Source organism: Monodelphis domestica, chromosome 2 (assembly GCF_027887165.1).
Source record: "Monodelphis domestica isolate mMonDom1 chromosome 2, mMonDom1.pri, whole genome shotgun sequence".
Lineage (NCBI taxonomy): Eukaryota > Metazoa > Chordata > Mammalia > Didelphimorphia > Didelphidae > Monodelphis > Monodelphis domestica.
The window spans coordinates 344,231,003-344,250,015 of NC_077228.1; the positions used below are offsets into that span (position 1 = coordinate 344,231,003).

At 35.7% G+C, this 19,013-nt stretch overlaps 1 long non-coding RNA gene across 1 annotated transcript in view; it reads left to right on the forward strand.

The window, feature by feature from the left end:
* The first annotated feature begins 873 nt into the window (after positions 1–873).
* Positions 874–19,013, forward strand: part of LOC103098020 (uncharacterized) — a 33,868-nt gene continuing 15,728 nt past the window's right edge. The window contains exon 1 of the long non-coding RNA XR_001628379.2: positions 874–1,120. This is a non-coding gene — a long non-coding RNA (uncharacterized LOC103098020). The remainder of the gene's footprint in view (positions 1,121–19,013) is intronic.

A 19,013-nucleotide genomic window follows, 5' to 3' on the forward strand; every position in this document is an offset into this window, starting at 1 on the left:
TAAGGAGGGAACAAGAGAAACTTTGAAATGCTACTTGCTTTGCGATTACTTCTGAGATCCCTTCAGCACAAAATTTCTACATATACTTTCCCAGGGCATCTAGAATTGGGCCATGGTGTCCAGTCTAACTTTGGAGAGTCATTGTGCTGATGTTGAATAATGACTTAGAGATGAAAAGAGAGAGGAAACGAGGGATATCCAGAAAGTTAATGCTATATAATCCAGAAGCTTATAACCCATCAAAGCTATCCATCATTTATCCACTGGCAACTGACAACTCTTATTACCACGGGAAAAAATTAAAGATTATACTTTGATATACACCACCACCCCTTAAACCCCCAAACAGACTCATACTCACGCCTCGCTCTGCTATTTTGGGATTTCTTTTCCCCCCTCAAAGATGTCCTTGATGTCTACTGTACATGACTTAGCTATGTTTATGGATTCGTCCTTTATCAGTGTGGGTACCTCCTCTACCAGTGTAAGTTGTAATCATTTCATACCTTTTCACTGTGTGTGATTTTTGTCTGTGTCTTCCCAAAAATTCTTCCTAGAACATTGACCTTTGCATTAGAGGCCTTCCTCCAACTCTTTGAATATTTCATGAATTCCAGTGTAGCGTGTGGGCTGTCCATCTGTTATCCCTACAAGACTGGCCCACCTCCTCCACCAGTATTGTATGTTCTTGATGATATCTTTTAAACCTCTTTGTATACATAAGTCATTGTTAGCAATATTTTACAACCTATTCCCCTATCATCCACTCTCCCTTCTCCTTACAACCCATGAACCTTTTGGTTGACATTTTAAAGTTCTTGCTATTTTCATTTTTCTGAGATTATGTTTTCTTTTTCATGATTTATAGATATATATTTTCACCAGAATATTGATGCTAAAAAGGTGGTCATTTGCAACAAGGAGCAGCTTGGGATCATTGGAAAGGCTGTACAATTTCCAGAATTTAATCTAGTCACATCTCCATCTCCTCATTCCATTTTGGGACACCCATTGTCCTTCTGAGGTAGCTTGGTAATGCAGAGGATCAGCACTTATCCGGGAGTCAGGAAGATCCGAATTTGAATCCAATCTTGGATGTTTAGTAACTACATGATTCTGGGTAAGTAACATAACCTCTGACTGTGTCAATTCATCATCAGTAAAATGAAAAAAAAAGTAATAGTATCTATCTCCCAGGGTTGTTATGAGGATTAAATGGGATATTTGTAAATATTTGTAAAGTTTTTAGCACAGTGCCTGGCACACAGTAAGTACTATGTAAATGTCAACTATTAGCTATCATTATCTTCTATATCTCTCCAAATAAATAGAAATTAAATCTCTCTCTCTCTCTCTCTCAATCTCTCTCTCTCTCTCTCTCTCTCTCTCTCTCTCTCTCTCTCTCTCTCTCTCTCTCTCTCTCTCTCTCCCTCTCTCTCTCCCCCTCTCTCTCTAACTCAGTGTGCTTTGTGAATAGAAGCAGCTGGAGAACCTTTCCATTGATAAGAAATACTTGTCTATTTGAACTGTTCCTAGATCATGTTTCATGACTTCATGACACTGGTTAACACCTTAGGAGAATATACATATTCCCGTCTTATGCTTTCAATGTGAATACTCAGAATGTTGTCAAACAAAGTTATTCTTTGTCTCATATCTCTTCTTCAAATCTGTTATGGTTTTTAGTAGAGTTTCTAAAACTGCATTTTGTCAGAGTAAAATTCTTTAAAAATGAACAAATTATATAGTAATATGTATTATCTACACTTGTTAGCAAACTAATCTATAGAATGGTTAAGTAGGCATGAGGGCTAATAGTTATTGACATTAATTTTTTTTGTTTTAAAAGCACCATCTTTTAGCATTATTATTCTTTTGGAATCTTTTCTCATTTTTCAAGTGCCTTTAAAATTGTATCACCTCCAAAATAATTTCTGTTTGTGTTTGATTATGCCCAATTACTCTTTCTGATTTTATTTTCTTATTAAGTATAATTTCTACTTTCTCACATAATGCATTAGAACCTGAGGTGGATAGCTTCCTTGTCATTGCTGAGAAGAATAAATTGATATAGAAATAATAGCAGTTCTGTTTCATTTCATAGCTATTTGTGTTCCTCTTTTTTAAGTTTCATAAGGAAAAGCTTTGAAATATTTGAATTGTTTCTTTATGACTACTTGTAGTATCATCCTTTTGATCTGGGGACTCTGGAATTTGACTTTAACTTTACTGGAAATTTTCATGCTGAGATAGATCTCTTTCAGAAGACTATTGATAGATTCTTTCCATTTCTATTTACTTTTTGGATTTAAACTATCAGGGAAATTTTCCTCAATAATTCTCAAAATATCACATATAGTCTCTTTTCTTGATCATAGCTTTCAGAGAATCTAAAAATTCTTAAATTATCTCTCCTCAATCTATTTTTCTGGTCAGTTATTTTTCTTGAGATATTTTCCTTTTTTTTCTACTTTTTAATTTTTTTCATTTTGTTATGTTTTCTTGATATCTTACAGAGTCATTAGTTTTCACTTGCCCAATTCTAATTTTTATAAAATTACTTTCTTCTGTGAATTTTTGTGCCTCCTTTTATATTTGGTCTATCTTATTTTGAAGAAGTCCTTTTCTTCAGTGAATTTTGGTGTCTTTTTCACTATTAGACCTATTCTGTTTTTAAGAGGTTTTTGTCATTTATGTATTTTTGTGCTTTTTAAAGATAACAAGCTATTAATTCTCTTTTTATGATTTTCTTGCATCACTCATTCTTCCCCAATTTTTCCTGTAACACTCTTGTCACCTTTGTTAACTCTTAGGAATTCTTATTGGGTTTGTGTTCAATTATCATTTTCCTGGGTGGTTTTGTTTGTAGCTATTTGTCACTGTCTTTTTTCTTCTGAGTTTATATCTTGATATTCCCTGGCACTGTAATAGCTTTTTATGGTCCAGATTTTTTTTTTTGTTGTTGTTGTTCATTTTCCCAGACTATTTCTTGACTTTGAACTTTATGTTAAATTTGGGCTGGAGGGTGAGTAGGCACTTTGCAACACTTCAGACATCTGTGCTTTTGTTTTCAGAGCTAGTTCTGAGAGTCTGATAATTTGGGGGGCTTTCAAGGTGGTATGATCCTGGGAGAGCTATGATTAATGCTTTCCTGTCTGAATTCTGCTTTACCTAGTACTGTTGTCAATGCCACTGTTCTCTTCACCTTGGAACTGCATTCATGTCCCTTTCTCCCTTGTGATCAATAGTAAGTTCTCTTCTCCAGACTTGAACTATGACCCAGAACTGTGTATGGGCAATAGAGTTGGAAATAAGTACCAGCTGTACCCTCTAACGGCAAATGACCCCTTGTAATTTCTTTCTGACTAGTAGCATGATCCCCTTACTTTCTTTGGGCTGAGAGCTCTAGAAGCTGCTGCTATTGTGCACTGGACAGTCTTTCATACTGGTGTATGAACATCTTCTCCTGCTGACCTGCTAAGTTTTCTTAGACCAGAAAAATTGCTCATTTTGACCTTTTATTAGCTCTACCACTATAAAATATGATTTGAGGTGTTATTTCAAAATTATTTGGAGGGGAATGTTGCAGAGAACTCAGCTGGGTGGACTCCAATCTGACCTCTTGGTCTTTGTAATGTTTTTCAAGGTATTTAATGTTTTTCAAGGTATTTAATATTCTATGATAACGTTGCTCTTGGCTATAACGTCTTTTTATTCACTGAAAGAAAAAAAAAATCAAATGTTTGTTGGACAAGTACATTTTTTGTTTCTTTTGTTTTCTTCATTATGCTGAACATTTGCCTTGGTTAAAATCTGAGATATGGAAATAACCGGTACCTTTACTTTTCTCCATTTTTGGAGTTGATATCTTATTTACAGTTCGGTATTAATTTGACTTCATTCTAATTAGTTGATTTGACAGAAAAAAATCATTTTGAAAAATAACTTCCCTTGTCAATAATTTTTTCCATTCAAAATTTAAATTTAATGTCAGTTTAAAAATTCTTTCGTGATGTTATATGCTTGCATTTCTAGTACTTTCTGACTTTTTGAAGAAAGCATTCATATTGAACAGGCAAGAGTTTTTCAAATGGAATACAAATTTGGGGGCTCTTTTTTCTTGAGCCTAGACCACATTTTTCTTTACTGCTTTTACCATTTTCCTCCTTGCCTATCTTTCCACCAAATTAAATAAATTTTCTTTAAACATTGTGGAAAAGGATAGATTTGTACATGGAACTACACCTCTATTATTTAAACTTCTCTCAATCTTCCTAGCTTTGGAATGAAACCAGTTCTCTGTGTGATTGAATAAACACAGAATTGTGGAGCCTATTATATCTAGCTCCATACCAGATATTATCTTCATATCTCATCTAGTTATCTGCCTAGGCTTCTTTGTCATTCCTCCCTTGTTCTACCCTGCCTCACACTCCCAACACTGTTTTTCTATTTCTATTTCTTGTTCTAAATCCAGTAACCAAATATGAGAAAGGGCCAGTAAAATAATTGCTCTATGGATTGGCTACCCATCCTCGTGACTCCCCAAACCAAAACTCATTTTCCTAATCACTGTGCCTTTATGTATGTTGACTCTCATTAGACTCTGAGCTTCTTGGGGGCAAGGACTATTTCACTTTTTGTTTTTGTATTCCCAGTGTTTGGTAAGTACTAAGCATGTAGCAGATACTTCATTCATTTATTCATTCCTTCATGTATCCACCCATTCATTCCATTCCATTAATTTATCCAATACCAAATATTAGTGCATAAGCTACAGTTAACTCCAAATATATATACACATACTCAGTGGGAGCATTATAAAGCCAGATTACTACTTATTCAATGAAATGATATTATATTTCATGTTAGTTGCCGGCACAAGTTAATGCCAATTTTGATGATCCTCTTATTGGCTTCTCTGAGGAGAACCAATGATCCAATCTTCCAATTATTTCTTCTGTTTTCATTAAAGCAATAATACCTATATGAATAGTTTTATTTTTTTCCATAATTTGTTGGTCATTGGACAAAGGTTTTACAGGAAGAGAGAAATGAGATAACATTGAAGCTCAGATTTCATTCTTTCCAATGAGGAAACTTCCTCTTCCAAGGCAAATTAGCACCTGCTTTGAAATGTATTGTCTGATAGATTTTCCTGGGGACATGGAGAGGTTAAGTAACTTGTCTAGGCTAACAGAGCCAGAACATGAATTCAGGTCTTTCTCATCCTAAGGTTAGTTCTATCCGTTCTGCTTTGTAGCCTCTCGATGTACTAAGTATTCATTATTAAATGAATATTGTATGTAGTCTAAGAATTTCATGGAGCCTCTTCTGCTACCTTTTCTTTCAGTCTTCCATATCACTGTAGGAGCCAAATAGAAGAGAACTGTTTTGTGTTTTGATATGTCTCATGCACTATCACTTAAAAATCCATCACTGAATGGCCAACCTTCTGTTAATGAAACTTCTTGTACTTAAGTAAGTGGCGTCTAAAATAGCAAATACGGTCTTCACTGGACCATAAATGAAACCTCATTCCTGGATAGATTGTGCCAGAACTTTGGTTTTGTAGGCCTGGCCATCCAGAGGTGAAGGTTAGACCATTCATTCCCTAATGAGTCACTAGACTTTTAGGGAGGGGCTTCATTCCCACAAAAGAAGTTTTAAAAAGTTCCAGTGGCACAGGGAATGAGAGGAATGCACACAATGGTTCTTCCAGGTCACCCCACACATATAATATGAATATAAGATAATGAGGCCAGGGGAAAGGGTCTCATCACTTTATAGTCACTCCTCATCCATATACAAGTCCCACATAATTATAATAAAGATTCAAGAGCTAAAATCAGAGATGTTGCAGTTAGAATATAAAAATTGAGATTTCATTTTATGTTGCATATGTTTATGCCAAGACTTTGAATTAATGAACCTACTGTTTTTATAATCACCACCATTCTCTGCATAGTCTGTTTAGAAATTTTATATTCCCTGGGAAACTAGTGCTCTCTTATGAATAGGCAATTAGATGTCTCCACCCTCCGGGCTGCAAGAAATGGCTGCTGCCCCCCTCCCCTTTTTGGAAAATGTATCTTTAAATTGTAAATGTAGTTTTTATTTCTAGCAGGGATGTTTTCTTTTTGAAAAAGCAGAAACCAAAAGAGAGTGTGAGGCCTTCTTCTGCAGAGCAAGAAAAAAAGCAAAACATCTACAACAGAGTTGTTTTAGCAGCCAGAGAAGCTCCTGTTCTAGAATCTTTGGTACTCTACAAATATTGCCCTTCACTGGCTTTTGAAGGAAGTCGTAAACACACACACACAAACCACAGGCTCTTTGAAAGAACTGGAAACAGAGGTGCAGATAGGTTCAATCATCTACCCAGTGCATGTAAATCTAGGTGAACTGGGATGAGAACACACAGCATTAAAAATAATACTCAGTGCTTCAATTCAGGGCACTTCTTGAATTTTCCTGAATCAGGTTTATTTGTTTGTTTATTTTTGGATTTGGTCTGTGATTGAATCTGCAAAGGAGCCCCAAGTGTGGAATTCCTTTGCTGATGCAGAGGGGCCCCTAAGTTTCAACTGGTAGTCATAGAGAATTGAAAGAGGGCACACAAAGAGGCTAGGTAACTTATCCGGCTATGATGCAACTGGGTGGTACAGAAGATGGAGCCCTGGGTCTGGAGTCAGGAACACCTGGCTTCAAATACAGCCTCAGACACTTCTTAGCTGGGTAACCCTGGACAAGACACTTAATCTACCTGCCTCAGTTTCCTCAACTGTAAAATGGGTATAATGATAATGCATGGCACATAGTAGGTGCTTAATAAATACATATTCCTTTCCCTCAAAAGTCACACAGCCTGTACATGTCAGAGGCTAGACTTCTAGACTCCCAGGCTCCCTTTCTCCCCATTATATCATGCTGCCCCTTAACACAGTAAGAGTATTAACTATCAAATGAATACTTATTAGCACCCAGAAATATAACCCTTGTAAGGATTTAGCAGCGTGTGGTTGAAACCCATTTTAAGAAAATCCAATATGAGAGTCTAAACTTGCAAAACAGAGGAATTAGCAAGGGATTATTTGCATTATAAAAGAACCACCCCCAGGATCCCTTCAAACTATTATGGAATATAAACTCTTATGTTTAAAGTAGGATTTAGTTTATTTTAAAAAAAGTCAATTATCACATAAACAGCAAGGCATATGTATGTTGGCAAATATAGTGGAAGCATCTGAGTTACTAGTGCCTTTCTCTCCATAACTCCCATTGTCTTGTATTTATTTGCTGTTTGTATTTATTTTACATATGGTTTTTAGGAGTATGAATGGTCTCTTCCTATAAAATGTAAGCTCTTTGAGTTGAGACTGTTTTATTTACGTTCTTGAATCTCCAGTGCTGGGTACAGCATGGGGTATATAGTAGGTGCTTAATAAATCGATTGAATGTTTTGGAGATCTAGCTAATGAAATAAATGAGGAAGGTCTTGAGTTGTATGGAAATAGAGTTACCTAAAATGAAATTCAAAAATGAGTCCAAAGACAAATTCTGAGTCATGGACTGCTGTGTGAATTTTTTTATCATTTACATTCCAATAAGTTAAATCTTTCCAGAACTGTGAGGTTCAGCAGGAGAATAATCAGGGAATTAGGGCATTCGGTTGACAGCCCTAATTTAGCTGGTCCTAGGATGAATAATATTGCACATCTATGATGCTTTCATTTCCAAAGCATTTTGTCAACATTGAATAATCTCATAATGCCCCTGTGAGTTATTACAACATTCATTTTCCATATGGCTGTTTGAGGCAAAGAGGTTAAATACCTTGTTCAAGGCCACTGTGGGAGTCAGTGTCAGGACAAGGGTCAGAATTAAGGAGCTTCTGGATCACACCTCTCCTTAGATTACTAGAGCAAATCTCAGTTTCCCACTCTGCTGAGATTCTTGTCTGACAGGTTAATGCTGTAATAGATCACATTTTGCAGCTGAGATAATTGAGGGTTAGCACTCTACAAAGCATCAGGCAGGCCTCTGAAAAGTGAGAAAACTCTACTGGGGATGAGTATTTAAAACATGAGGTTGAAAATGGCTCCCAATGCACAGTCATAAAGGAAAATCTCTTCCATACATTTAGAAACACCTCTATTACTGCATATATTATTATTTTTTGTAAAGATCTTTTATTTTACCAATTACATGTAATAACAATTTTCTACCTAGGTTTCATGGAGTTATGATTCAAATTGTCTCCCTCCTCTTCTTTCCCCCTTTCTGGAACTGGTAAGTAATTTGATATGGGTTATAAGCTTATAATCATGCAAAACATATTTCCATATGATTCATTTTTGTAAGAGAATACTCATATAAAACCAACCCCTCCAATAAAAACCCAAATAAACTAAAGTGAAAAATCATATTCTTTGATTTTCATTCCAACTCTGACAGTTACTTCTCTGAACGGAGAGGCACTTTGTTACAAGTCCCTCAGATTTGTCCTGGATCATTGATTGTGTTGCTCAAAGTAGCTAAGTTTTTCACAGTTGATCATTCCACAATATTGCTGTTACCATGTACTGTGCTCTCCTGATTCTGCTTATGTCACTCTGCATCAGTTCATTTAAGTCTTTCCAACCTCTTCTTAAACGATCCTGCTCATCATTTCTTATGACACAGTAGTAGTATTCCATCACCATCATATGCCACAATTTGTTCAGGCATTCCCCAATTGATGGACATCTCCTCAACGTCCAATTCTTGGCCATTATACAAAAAGCTGCTTGCATATATAATTTTTAAAAGTTTTCAATGTCTTCTACCTGGAATATTGTCAATAGTTCCTTCTTCCCTGTCTTATCAAGCTCATCTTTTTTCTTGGTTTCTTTTTGATGTGTACCCTTAATTCTGAAGTTCTGCTTTCACTTCTATTTCTCTCTTCTACTTGGAGCTCCTTCTCAACGTATTCCAATTCTTATATTTATATGCATTCTACTATAAAAAACTATTTTTTTCTTTTATGATCACGTTTTTCCATGATAGATTATGTGAAACCTCACCAATCAAAAAGTCAATGAGCAGTATGCCAGGCAGGTCTACTACTAGGCAACAGAGATATGAAGACAAAAATGGAACAGTACTTGCTCTCAAGGGGCTTATATTCTATTGTGAGAGAAAACATATACGTATACAGACAAAATAAATATAGAAAGATCTCATTTTATGCAACTAATATGTTGTTTGTGTAAATTTAAAATTGCACATAAGAGTGAACCTGATCATTAAATAAATATTTCTTATACAAATATACCTAGGCACTTTATGACTTTTCTTAGGTTTATCAGAGCTTCCAGCAACACTGCTCTTGTACTTCGGGGCCATTATTAATAACCTAGTAGCAACAATGAAACAAAGAGAAACATTGCTCTGAAGAGGACACAACCTGTTACAAGGGAGAACTACAGACAAAGACTAATGCAGGAGCTAATATTTGGTGCAAAATAATGTAATGATTTACACTAATGCTTCTTAGAGCAAGAATGAGAATGATTAGGTGAAATGCTCTGAGATTTATACCACTTGGGAAAATGATGTACATTTAGCAGATAATTCAAAAGGTTTATTTTATATATTTTTGTTTTTGTTTTTTATTGCCAGTCACATACACCTGATTTTGATGAATTGAGTTCACATAAAATGAAGTCCTACTGTTCAAGGTATTTGGTAGAGGTGAAGATTTAGGAGATTGGAGAATGATCATGAAAGAATTAAAGTAGATGGTAACATTTGAGCTGAGCTTTAAAGGAAACTATGTCTTGTTAGTTTATGCAAAGGCACAGAGATGGGAGACTTCAGCATCAAAATATTTGTCAACACTAACAATTAGGAAGAGATCAAAGAAGATTACATGGAAGAAGGGTACCTAAGCTAAGTCAGGAAGGAAGATAAGGAATTTGAAAGACAGAGATAAGAAGGAAATATACCAAGGCATGTGGTGTTAGTTGAGAACAAGTCCCAATACCTGAAAGAATTTTAGTAGATTTTATTCAGTAAAGGAAAGAATAAAGAATGACTCCCTCCTTAAGTCTCTGTGGGGCTGACGTTAATAAGGCCACACAAGGACAGAACAGCTGAGTGGCCTACATGTAGGTAATTAGGTAATTTCCAGAAAAGAGAAGTTCCTAGGAAAGATTGCTTAAGGCATATATCAGGAGGTAAGTATAAATATTCATGTACTTTGGGGAACCCAAAACACATGCTTTGAGTGGACCCCAAACAAAACCTGGGTAGGATCCAAGAATTCCCTGTAGCTATTTGGTTTCTCTGGAGTGTTTCTGAAGTCCACTGGACCTCTCGTTAGCTTTGGTTCAGACAATTTTTAGCCACATTTAAAACTAAATTCAAACAATTGAAATAAATAATATTTTCCCCACAGGGGATAGTTTGCATGGAGGCAGGAGAGGTATGTGGAGTAATCTAGTTTGCCTGGAATACAGAGTTCACAGATGGGATTAACGTGAAATAAATTTGGAAAGGTAGTTAGATCTGGAGAGTGGACGATTTTCCTTGCCAGGCAAAGGAGTTTATATTTTATCTTAGAGGCAATGAGGAGCCACCAAAGATTTTTTATCACATGAGCAGACCTCTGTCATATATTTGATCTATCTTTCCACCTTGGTGAAACTGTCATTGTTTTGTTCTGCTGAAATAGCCTTGGGGAACCCAGGATCAGTTCTATATCACAATGAGTCACCAAAGTAGGATTTGGGGAAGAGTCAATATTTCAGGATGGGGCTTTGGAGGCCATTTGGTACCTCTTTATACTAGAATGGTACTTTAGCCCTGGAACTCAATGTTGTTGATGGTCTGTCATTTTTGTTGTATTCTAAGGATAAGTGATAAGGGATAGAGAAAAATGCATCAATTGTCTTTAAGAGGACAGGAGGAGAATTTAGACACAAACCCTAGGAGAAGATTCTGAAAGGGGAGGAGGATCTTGGCAGTTTATTGGGTTTAATTGTATTTCTTCATCTGGCTTTCCTCTGAGCTGGTAAGAAGGATCTTTGTTCTGGCATCCCCTGGGAAAATACTAATCTTGTGGAAAGATTAGGAATTCCTGGGTTGGAGAACTGCCTTGGAGGAGACCCACCTTTCCTTAAAGTACAGAGATCAATCTGTCAGAGATTATTATTACTATTAGAAACAACTTGGTTAAGGCAAACTCAAGGGTTTTTGGGTTTACCTAGGAAGCCAACCCTAGGCTTTGGGTAAGAATTCAGTACATCTGTGAGTCCTGCATCCTCAGCCTTTTAAAGACAATTTGTAGTATACAGGTAGTCAGATAGCTTTTTGGGGTCTAGATAAGATCAGGGAGTGAATAGGAAAGGCTTGAGAAGACCAGAAGAGCAAACCCCAGGAGGATGAGTGTAGATTGGTGGGAGGAGTTATAGTTGTGTAAATTTAGGACTTTATTTATCATTTTCCTACCCTCAATAAACTTGTTTTATTTTTTTTTTGTTTTAAACAAAGCAAGGGTTGTGCTTTACTGGCCCTGGGAGGTTCCTAGTTAGATTTGTTGGGTTCCCCCCACCCCCCATTTCCAATCACTCTAGGTCCTTTCTATTAAACTATCTCCTTTTGTAGATAGTTTTCTCTTTCAGTATCTGACCCTTTGTGACCCCACCTGGAGTTTCCTTGCTAAAGATATTGGTGTGGGTTGCCATTTTCTTCTCCAGCTAAATTTAACAGATGAGAAAACTGAAGCAAACTAGGTTAAGTGATTTGCCCAGGATCATATAGCTAGGTCAGATTTGAACTTAGCAAAATTCATCTTCCTGACTCCAGGTTTGACTCTCTATCCACTATATTACTTACCTTGAACGCATTCTTATCAGTAAATATCCTTGGCTCCTGGGTTCCCTCCCTCTGATTACAGGATTGAGAGCTCCTTCCCAAATTTCCACTTAAAGCCAGTATCCAGGCCATCCATTTCTTCAATAACTTATTTAATTGTACCCCTCTGGATTTCTCCATCATGATTCCTTTCTAGTTGTTTTAGCTGCTCTGACCCCCTTTTATGTGTTATGTTTTTTTCAATAGAACGTAAATTCCTTCAGGGTAGAGATTATTTTTATCTTCCCCTTTCCACCATCTATCTTTGTATCTCTGCTCATGAGCACAGTGCCTGGCATATAATAGGTTCTTAATCAACATTTATTAATTGACTGATTTAGTAGCATCATGTAGTGGGAAATTGGTTGGATTTGGAGTCAGAGAGGGCTTGGATTCAAATGACTCCTATACCACTTACTATCTGTGTGTCTTGGGTAAGTCACATAATGTCTCTGGATTCCAGGGTCCTCATCTATAAAATGAGAAAATTGTACTTGAGGAATTTAGGAACTTCTAAAGTATTGGTTTGTTTTCCCTGATCATGTTCAGAGATGTTTATGCAAAATAGATACTATGAAACTTCAATCTACCACTAAGTCAATGAACAATCGCTAGAAATACAAGAACAAAAATAGAACAGTCCTTGCCCTCAAGAGGCTTGCATTTTTTTGGTTTTGTTCCTGAGTGATCCTGTGTTCCAGAACAGGAATCTCTTCCATTGCAGCCTGGACATTAGACTGCTATTTAGTCTATGCTTTTATATTTTTGGAGATGGGGAGCTCACCTCTTTCAAGGCAATGGAGTCCATAATTAGATTAAGTTTTCTTATCAAGTCAAAATTTGTTTCCCTTTACTATTCAGTAATTGGATTTGGTTTTTTCTTCCAAAGAAAAACAGAGCAATCCTATTATTTCTTCAATGTGATAATCCATCACATAATTTCCAGGTCTTTTAATTTTTCTTACATTTTAATCATCTCTTTGTGAAAGCTTACAATGATATGAATTAGCTAGCATATCTTCATCATTGCAACTTCTTTCATCACCTGCCCTATTTGGTTTTGGCTGCTTCTCTTGGCACCCCTGTTGATTTTTAAAAACATATTAATGTGGGGTTGGGGGCAGTTAGTTGCTCAGTGGATTGAGAGCTAGGCCTAGAGATGGGAGGTTCTAGGTTCAAATGTGACTGCAGACACTTCCCAGCTGTGTGACCCTGGGCAAGTCACTTGACCCCCATTGCCTAGCCATTACCACTTTTCTGCCTTGGAAATTGATTCCAAGATGGAAGTTAAGGGTTTAAAAAAAACCAAAAACATGCTAATGTGGGATTTTATATTCATCCTTGTCTAGCTTCGACTTTTCATTCTTCTTTTCTCAGATTTCAATTCCAGTAAGATAAATTTAAATTTTCATTGTTATTTGTTTTATTCTCTGTCTGTCTGTCTGTTTGACAGTCTCTCCCTCCCCCTGCCCCTCTCTTTCTCTTATATCATTCTGCATGGGATAGCATATGGGTAACATTGCCATTAGGGGTACCAACCAAGTGCTTAGAATAGGTTAAAGATGTGATTTTTAGGTTTTATGGATTTACTCAACCTCTACTGAAGCTGGATCAGTGTTCTTTTCTTCTCTCTCCACATCATCCCCTTGTTTCTTGATAAAGACATTAAAAGCTAAATGCTTAAAATAAATACACTGTTCAATTAGCTAGTTTAGACTCACAAGGTAGGGAATAAAAATTTTCAAGGTCCCATTACAGCTTATCCATATTCATTCAGCAACATCAAGTGCCCTACTTCAGTCTGACATATGGCACATGAAGAATTTCACAAGGCCCTGAATCTCAGTGATGCTTTGCTCAGAGCAGCAGCAGTATCTCTCAGGAACCAAGCAAAGGGGACTAACAGAGGGCTTGTCAATCTGGTTTTTCAAATGTCACTATTTACAATGTCTTTATCCGCTGCCAAGCATTAGAGAAGCTTGAGCCTGATGAACATCATTCAACTCCTATTAAGATCAAACTTTGCCATATGTACCTTGTCAGCCATTATCTCCATGCAATGCAATAGATCACCTTTGAAACTGCTGAGAATAAGTAAGATGTTGACTTGATAAAGGAGTCTGCTACAGAAGCATAGCAGATAGAATGAGTTTCAAGATATTATTGAAAAATGTGAACTGTAATGTAGGGTTTTCAATTACTTCTTTCTAAGAAAGGCAAGATGAAGCTATGAAAACAGAGAATTAGAATCATGGCATTTAAAATTCATATGAATATGCATACACATGAAAGGAACAGGAATCATAAGCAACTAGATTTCCCTAAAAGATTCTTTGAAATCCTTTCCTAGCTATCACACTAGGGAAACAAAGGCAGCACTGATGGATGCTTGATAAAATGCCCATTTCTCACTTACTAAAGCATTCCTTCACATTGGAGATTTAAAGTGTGACACCAAACATTTGTCCCAGTGAGTTAAAAGAGAAATTCAAGTCATTTTGCCTGTTTTTACAGGCAAGGAATAAAGAAAATATTCCCTAATGAGTACATAAAGGGTAGATGAGTTTCCTCTGATGGTAATTTAGAGGGACAGGGAATCTAGGTGACACAGTGGTTAGAATGTTTACTCTGAAATCATCTTTCTGAGTTCAAATCTGATGTCAGACACTAGCTGTGTGACCCTGGGTAAGTCACTTAACTGTTTGTCTCAGTTTTCTCATCTATAAAATGAACTAGAGAAGGAAATGGCAAACCACTCTAGTATCTCTGACAAGAAAACCCCAGATGGGATCACAAAGAATCAGATATGACTGAATAGTAACAATGTAGAAAGAAAACTTGAGGACCCAACCATCATTATTAGAAAGGCTCATTCACTAAGGTGAGAAGACTGACTCTTACTTAGCTGTTGTATAGAGTGGGGGGGGGGGGGAAACTCAGTCATTTCCTATTTTCTTGCAATTCTCAATCATCCAGACATCCAAACATTTATAGTTTATAGATTTAGAGTTGTAAGGTGTCTCAAAGAAACACCCTCTGTGGGAGATGTGAAAACTGAGCCCAGAGAGATTAAGTGGCAGTAAACAGCTAAATTGATGTAAAGATGAAAAATTGATTATAAAATATTCATTTTAAACATCCTGTCAGGATTTACAAAAATAGGGATAAGAACTAATACTATGATAGCATTCATCATCTTGATATGATATCATCATGAGGGAATTTCCAAGGGGAGGAAACCCCATCTAATGGAGCGGGTTGGCATTGTCTGTTCTGTATACAGTAGACAGTTCCTAAGTAGTGAGAGGTTAATTGGCTTGCCCAAGATAACATAGTTGGTAGTTACTATTGTGAGGCTTAAACCAAATCTTGCTTGCTCTGAATCTGGCTGTCTAACCATTATGCCATATTCTCTTTCAAGATAAAATAGATCATTTAAAGAGTATTTGACATGATGTAAGACTCTGGACGTGCATTCTGTTCTTTAAGAAACAATTAAAATAAGTTTATGAAAATGAATAATTTTTAAACCACCTAATTTTCCTCCATAAAGCCAGATGGACTTGGTAGATTAGAGGAAATAATGACCACCCTATGCTCAGGAAAAGAAATAGCTATCTATATGAAAGAATGGAATAAGCTTATGGGGATGAAATAAGATAAAAGGAGTATCTGCCCCTAAAGATTTATTCTACTAGATCTTCTAAAACCCCTGAACCAAAATAATCTTTAACATTCTAAGCTGGACTCCTGGGTCCATCAGTTCAAATTTAACAATTATAAAGAGAGGGTTTTTTTTCCACTTACTCTGGAAATCCCATGAATTATTGGTTCAACATAAGTGTTAATTTGGATGAGGAATGTAGCTCAATGGGCTGTAACTCCATGCTGGATATCCTAGCAACCTCTTAAATAATCTAAACTTGTAATGACATCTTATTGGTACTCTGCAATGAAGGATGTGCATTTTTTAAAAAGTAAAGCATATATTTAAACTGGTACTAAAATAAGCAAGAAATAAAGAAAATACTCTTTGTATATGCTCTCAAATGATTATAGTTATGATAGGAAAATCTGGGAACATGATCCCCCAAAAGTCTTATCCCTGGGATAAAGGAAATATCTTTTGCTCAGCCAGTTGGAGGGTGGATAAACTCAGCCATTTTAAATCTTTTAACTTTAATTTATTAAAATATGTCCTGGAGCTCTCTTTTTTTTCTCTCTCTTTCTCTTAGGAATATGCCCCAAATTCTGTGAGAATAGATTTTAAAGGGCTTAAAAGCATAGGCAGCATTCTACAAGCTAAAATTCTGCAAGGTGAAGTCAAAACATGAAGATAGGAAATTCTCAAGAATTAAATTCTGAAGAGACAAATAAGAACAATTTCACAGTGGGGGCTAAGGAGGAATTATCTGAAGGAATTAATGTGGAAATATTGTGAATTTACCAAATAATTTGGTTTTTAAAAAGTCAAGTAAAGAAGATGGAAGCTATAACAGATAACAAAGGAAGAATACCAAAATGTGTTACAGTCCTATTAGAATAGAATTGTTCAGAGCACTAAAGCTTAGAATGAGCTAAGACTGTTGAGGGCACAAATGTGCAATTAAAAAAACTATTTTAGGTGAAAAAGACAGATCAAAGATGGGACAGGGCTACTCTTTAGGGTAGGTAGGAATATGATAATCGACACAATAGAGAGGGAAGAGTAGCTAGTGTTGTGAAATAGAAACCCATAGACTCCATATAGACAATTTAGGTAAATAAAGTCAAAAAGCCGAATTTCTCCAAGTCAAGGTAGAAGTTAGATTTTATTGGAAGATGGCCAAGTCCTCCAATAAAAGCATTCTCTTGCATGTATTACATTGTTGGACCCCGGCAAGAGACAATGCCTAGAGGCCAAGAGCTGGTTTATGTAACAAAATGACATATCACAAGACATAACATCACATAGACCTTATTTTAGAAACAGTTACCCAATTACAAAGCTGATTGATTAGTTCATTTTGGAAAGCCCATATTAGTCTTTAGATTAATGACTTAGTCAAGTCAAATGACCATTACTTCTCTCATCTGATCTGGGGGAGAAGGATGGCTATTTTCAAATAGGGAAGGGTGCATGATGTTTGAGCCATGTTGGGACATGAGATTCAGGTAGTCAGCATCTTATGATAAAGGGAAGTACAAACTTAGGGAGGGATTGAAAACCCCCTTAGAAGCAGTTTTTATGCTTCAGTTAAAATTCCTTGTAAAAATCATGAATTCCACTGATTGTATTAAGATTATAATAGCATTTATACTAATCACTTTAGAATCACTATAGTGATTATCTTAAACCTATCACTATCACTAAAATCCAATCAAGTATAAGGGGGTAGGGGTCTTTTTTCACCACACTGAATTTTGTTTTTGTTTTCTTTGACAAGGAGAATGATCTGAATAACAGAAAGGACAGAACCAAAGTTAACTAATCCAGAACTGCTATTCAAGATAAATATGAATGTGGTAAAAGAACACTTATCTGCCCTGAATGAGTTCAGGTTACCTCATGCAGTATACAATTAGTATTGGAAGAAATAGTTTATGTGATTGTTGGCTACTGTCAGTGATATTTGAAAGATTATGTAGAGTACGAGATGTACTGGACAATTGGAAAAGGACAAGTATTTTCAAAAATTTCCAAAGGGCAAGAGAATTTCATTGGCAAATTATGATCCCATGAGCATAGTAAAACTCCTGAAAAAATTCTAAAATTTTAGTAAAGCAATGGCTTCTGAACATGTAGAAAAGAAAGCAGTGATTACAAGGAATACATTTTAAAATTTAAATTATTTATTTATTTGTTATGTTAAAATATCCCGGTAACTCCCTCCCTTCTTCCCTTCCTCCCATTATAGTGGGCAACATTTGATAAAAGGATATATGTATATATGAAATTTTAACTTGCTTATTTCTGTTTATTAATTCTTTCTCTAGAGATAGAGATATAAAAATCATTCCTCAAACAATATTTCTGTTGCTGTTTGTAATGTTTTCTTCTTATAACTTCATGTAGGTTTTTCAATTTAAAAAAAATTAACCTGTTCATCATTTCTTATGGTGCAATAGTATTCCATCACAATCATATGCTACAACCTCAGAGATTCAACTAAGAAATTAGTTGAAACTGTCAATAATTTTAGCAAAGTATTAGGATACAAAATAAATCACATAAAACATCAGCATTTCTATAGATCACCATGAAAGGTCTCCAAGAAGAAATATCAAGAATTTGCTTGTTTAAAATAATGATGGAATAAAATATCTAGCTGTATACCTGCCAAAACAGATCTAGAAACTATATGAATATAATTACAAAATACTTTTTAGACAAAGTCATTTAAATAATTGGAGAAATATTATTTGGGTAGAGCCAATATATCTAATGACAATCCTACCCAATCTATTTATTTAATGCCATCGCTCTGGAATTACCAAATTATTTTATTGAACTAGAAAAAATAACAAAATTCATTTGGAAAAACAAAAGGTCAAGAATATCAAAGTAATTAATGAGAAAAAATACAAAGGAAGGAGGCATTGCAGTACCAGATTTAAACTATATTCCAAAGCAGTAATTATCAAAACTATCTCATACTGGCTAAGAAATAGAAAAGCAGATCAGTGGAACCATAATAGACATACAAGAAACACTTGTAAAAGATTATAATTCCCTTATGTTTAAAAAAACAAATCAAAGTAATTGAATCAGTATTCATTATCTGGTAAAACTTTTTGGGAAAACTAGAAAACAATCTGTCAGAACCAGATATAGATCAATAATGATCCAACTATCCTGGAATTATGTCCAAAGAGTTATAAAACTGTGTATACATTTTGACTCAGCAATGCCACCATTAGGTTTATTTCCTGAGGTGATCAGGGAAAAAGAAAAAAGAATCTTCATGTTGTAAGTTAGCCTTTCTCTTTGTGGTGGTAGAGAACTAGAAATTGAAGGGAGGCCTATAAATTGGGAAGTGATTAAACAAATAAACAATGAATATGTTTAATAAAAGGTGATTTCATGAGGATAAATATGAAGTCTTATGCTTGGGTTGAAAATACAGTTATGGCTAGGC